Here is a 5,670-nt window from a genome sequence, read left to right on the forward strand (position 1 = left end):
AAATTTTCTCCCAAAACAACATCTCAAACAACGGTAAGAAGTAACGTGACTCACCGAAAACAAGCATCAAGATAGTGTGAGGCAAGAAGACTCACTGAGAATAAGTACTGTACTTCAAAGGGAGCAGAAAACTATTACATCCACATCGTTACTCCTCGGTAATGCTAAAAGTACTAAATACTTTTAAAGTTCAAAATAATAAGGTCATAACAAATGTAACTTTTACCTCCCTGCCTATTCCAGGGAGGTAAAACTTACATTTTTTATGACCTTATTAGTGCCTATTCCACTAATGAAAAGTATAGTTTCCCATTAGAAAAAGCTTATAATTTTAACCTTAAAATAATTTTGACTTTTGATCTAGACAATAAGGTGAAAGGTACATTCAATAGTGAAATTTCCGAGTTCATTGAAAAATCAGACCCGATTTCTAAATGACCTTGAAGGTCAAGTTCAAGAGATCACCAATTGATTGGCCTCTGGACACCCTACAATATTTGCCTATAGCTTTTCCCAATATAATGAGATCCAATTAAGTTATTTCATTGCCTCATAATAAAAAATACATCTTGTAGGCCTATATATATAATTTAATTGTTCTTATTCTAACAATTGTGCAAAATTGATCAATTTCACATTATTGTAGTGCATTGTTGCTTTCTCATCTTGTCAAAATTTATAAACTGAATTTTAAAATTTAGACTATTAACACTTGAAATGAAATCAGAAAAGGTAAGCGAAATTTTAGTTTTTTTTTTTTTCCAAAACATTGAATGTTGTTAAAGAACAGTGTTAATGCGAAATTCTAACGAAAAAAATTTGAAATTCTAATGTCACATCGAATATATATGTATANAAACACAGTATTTTTAAAGTTAAAATAAGATTAAACTAATGAATATTAAAATCAAAGTGATGTAGAGATACGACGCGCTTGTAAATCGATGACGTAATACACGTAACTGAGGAGAGAACGAAAAAAACAAAGTTGAATTAATTAAGTCGGGAAAAAAGTGTGCATTATAATCGAGAAAATGCGACTATTGTATTAATCTTTAAAATATTGGTATTAAAATCTGTCTTATAAAATCACGACGACTCCTGTAAATTGAGTTATTTTGTGAAAATGTATAGCGCGGACAGGAAAACACAGACACGTTTTACCAATGAAACAAGTTTAATTTCGCGCTAACATTAATATATATACAAAATGAGTTCGGATTCCCGCTGTTACCTACAAACGTTCCAAAATCCCGAGCGACCGGATATACCAATATACCGGTAGTTACTTTTCCGATAAGTATCTCTTGACAAAAGTAGTTGCGCGCGGAAACTTAAACTAACTTAAAACTAAATTAAACTAAGAGATAGAAAAGATAGAAAGGGGAAATAAGAAGAATTAAAGGACAGAGAGTACCCGAATTTCCTGGTAGTTCTCTACAGTTCCTCGTCTCGGCTGTTCTTCCTTTTAGAACCGTTTCGGTCCGTTTCGGCGTTGTCTTATAATCGTCGACCAAATTCTTCTGTCAATCCGCTTCTTACGGCCTCCTTCTGCAGCGCTCCTCTAACATTTTGTTCCAGAGCCTTCTGCCACACGTCTCTCGCTCTCCGAGTCCGGCCTAAAGCTTAAGCTTAGTTCACACTGAACGCGATTCGCTAGCGAAAGCGAAAAACGGAGCGAATAACACGTCAGACATGACGTCGTTTCCGGCGAATTTTACCATTTCGCGAATCGCTTCGAAGTTCGGAACTGTCGAGCTTTTTCGCTAGCGAAAAAGTTTCGCCACCAATCTCACGTGGTTCTTGTTGTTTTCAACATGGCGACACAAGCTTCTCGGTGTAAAGTAAATATAGAACAACTTTTAGAAGAAATGGAAGATGCTCCATTTTTATATACAAAAATGGATCGGAGATACAAAGACGTCGATTTGAAGGAAAATCGGTGGAAGTTGATTGCGGAGCGTGTTAATTTGACAGGTGAGTAAAGTTTCTTTGTACTTGTAGTTAAGCCTACCATAAACTATTCGGTATAAAATGAACAATCAAATTTGAAGCACGTGCATTTGTATATTATTTCTTATTAATAACCTAAATCATTTATTTAAATAAGATTATTTGGGTTTTAAACATATAAAATTTGCTGTTATTTAACTTAGCAAAGTTAGCAAAATTTGCTAAGTTATGATATGAGAAAAATATCATAACTTGAATATTAACCAAAGAGTTTAAGCAATATTTTGATAGCGATACATTTAAATATCAAAACATTCTAAAAATATTTAACACGTGATAGTTACTAACAACAAATATGATTGTGAAACATTGAGGGGTGGTTTTTTGTAATTATTAAATGTAAATTAAATTAATCAGCTGCAGTCCCCAAGAATACATTTATAAAAACCTTTTAAGTAGAATTTAAGACAAATTTAACAACAAGTTTACAAACCTAGCATACATAAATCATTAAAAACAAAAAATACCCATACAAAGTACAGAATGGCAAAATACCACTGTATATTGAATGAATGTCTTGTAAGAGTTTAATTGTATTTTATTAAGAAACAATGCTGTTAATTTTAATTGATTATTATTTATAAATATTTTAACATGGAATTTTGTTTTTCTGTTATTATTTTGAAGTTGAAGAAGTNATATTGATAAATTAAAAATGATTATCTGAATAAGAATACAATATGCATCTTTGAATACTTAGGCAAACATTGAATATATTCAAGATGAATATGACAAACTAGACAAAGATCAGAAAGAATCAATGGAAAAGCCATCAACGAGTGGTCAAAAATCTCAATCAGTAGAATATGAAGCTGTTGTGAAAACTACTAGCATCGATTCAGAAAAAACTGAAATTCTGAATAGAGAGGAATATTTCGACATGAACGAACTAGAACCTTTACCAGAATTAAACATATTTTCAGAAGTGATAGTCGAAGGAGTCGAACTAGAATGTCACATCTGTCAAGAGAAATTTGACAACGAAGAATCTCGTAGAGAACACGAAACAAAATATCATACATTTATTCTTTTAAAATAAAAGTGAGGTTAAAATATCGATAAAACATATTTTTCTTTATTATATTTTCCGTTAAATTCATTTATGTTTTTCAAATTATGTTTACCCACTCAACAGTGAGGCACGTATATGTGAGATTAGCAGTGGGCCACTGGGCTCATCCCAAATGATTACTTACTCTGCAACAGGTTGGTAAAACCCGTTCTCGGCTTGTCTGGTGGCTAGAAGGGCAAAAATTTGAGTGGGGAGTGCGTCGGTAAGTCGGCAGGTGTCCTTCAGAGACAGGAGACAAGTTTAAAAACTAAACAAGCATTTATTTATATAACTAAGCTAGGATACATAGGGTAAATGCGATTAAATAAGTTTACTATACAAAAGGGACGCTCTAATCGCTTTACCTGCTAGTCTGTGAGAGAGTTCACAAAGCTCTAAAATGTACAAATACCTCTATGCGGATATGTCTAATATGCATTCGTTGAATAGGTTCGTTAATGGCGATGGAAGTTCAAATGGCTGTGGTTGGTAGTATGTCCTTTCGGTCTGGAGTATGGAGACAAATACGGCGCATCTACCAAGTATAACTTTCGAGGGATCGCTCGGAGCTTCCGGGGACTCGAGCTTTTATACGTTATTCGTGGGAAATGAGTCACGTGATCGACTTCTGTTGACACTTACGGTGCATTCCGATCAACTAAGTGTCAACTTTCCCACCTTAATGTGAAAACAATCGGCGACCTCCGATATACTTCTCACCAAGAGTGGGTGTTTCCTCGGAGTTGTTTACAAAGATTTTTCCGACATCGACGTAAAAATCGCAGATTTCACATATATATATATATACGTTCAGGGCAATCGTTTGGTTTGGTAGTAGTGAGAGACGTATATATACGTCAAATTCATTTGGGATATCGCCAAAAACTAGCCAAAAATTACCGCGAAAAAAAGCCACATAAAAAAGGAATCATGTAGCAATAAAAAAGACTTTTCTTTACTGGACATAACTGTTTACAAAATCTTTTCCGAAACAGTAACGAGAAAAAAACGCGTGGAAATTAGTCTAAAAATTTCGCACGTTTATTCTCCACTACTAAGAGGTAGCACCATACCTAACTATTCCACTTTTGAAAGATTAATTATATTTACGTTCGACATAATTAACGTATATTGTTTCTGTCTTTTACGTTTTATTGTATTTAAATTTTTAAACACTTCTATACTACTTCAAGTGAAGAAAAGAATAAAGACATTTCGAAATGTATAAAATTAATTTAAAATATGGACAAACAAGTCTGTAATTGATGATAAAAAATACAGCAATGTTGAATTATTGCCCACTTAATTTCAGAAGTTATATAAAGTTTTATGTAAGATAAAGTTATTGTTGCATAATTTTAAACAACCCTCCTTATAACATTTTTCACATACAAATGTTATTCAAACAACAAACTGAGTTTCAAAGAACTTAGGTCAACTGAAAAATTCTGACTATTTGGATGACAGTCCAATTGTTTTCACGAGTTTCTCTTTGGTAAAGATAAGCACGGCGCTTGAAAACGATTTGCACATGGCTGTATTCATGTTTCTAACATTTCGCATTGAAGTTTCAAGATTATTTTTACTAAAAGAAAACTCGCATCGAAAAAGTTTGGCTCTCATCTAATAATTATAATAATTTTTTTTAATTTGCGCTATTTTCAAATTTTTACATTTTTGCTGTTATAATTTCGATACGAATTAAAACAATTTTTGATTGTAGAAATAATTTCGGTCAGTTTAGCAGATAAGAATTGTTTTTTTTTTTTTTTTTTTACTGATTGTTTTATTATATTAAGACCTAAGATGATCACATTTGGCACTCGGCAAAGAGATCGGAACGTTTTCAATAGGGCGTTAAAAGTTCGTTATAAAAAGTTTCAATTTGCGAACACTTTCAATGACATTCATTCGTTTCGATGCAAATTTTATTTTTACAAGTATAAAATTAAACGATAAAAATAAGATTGCTCTATGCGGAATTTCTATGAAATTTGACTATTCAACAGAGAAATTTCGTAAGCTTCTCAATCATAGAAACAAGGAATTAAGTTTAAAATTAGATCTTTATAGGTTTAGGAGCATTGCTGGATGAAGAAAAAAAATGCAGCTTTTTTTTTTGATTATTTTACTTTGTAATTGTTTACATTCGTGTCAAATATCTATAACTATATCTATATCTATATATATATATATATATATATAAATGGACATGTATGTCCCTATATTTTACTTTTCCGCAAAAACAACACATCGCACGTGAATGATGTTTGTATGTGGTAGTAGCCCCAAGTCTCCATTCGTGCATAGGGGTGGTTGCGTCTCGATAGCTATAAGGGGGCGAAAGATATGGGGGCTAAAAGTGGTTGACTTCGAACATTTTCTATTTCAATTTTAAATAAAAATGTTCAAACCGTTTTAAATTCGAATTTGTATTCGAATTCGAATTTAAATTCGAATTGGTTCGATTATAGAACGAGTGTAAACGTTCCAGAAAATTGATCAAATTGAAAATAGTTCGTTTGACTAAACGTAAAAATTCTCTAATTAGTCTGGAAACGGGGGACCTAATTCTTGCATTCTGTGAAAACGGGTAAGATTAGCTA

This window comes from Centruroides sculpturatus, unplaced genomic scaffold (genome assembly GCF_000671375.1).
Source record: "Centruroides sculpturatus isolate CEXI.00-Female unplaced genomic scaffold, Cexi_2.0 scaffold814, whole genome shotgun sequence".
NCBI classification, from domain to species: Eukaryota; Metazoa; Arthropoda; class Arachnida; order Scorpiones; family Buthidae; genus Centruroides; species Centruroides sculpturatus.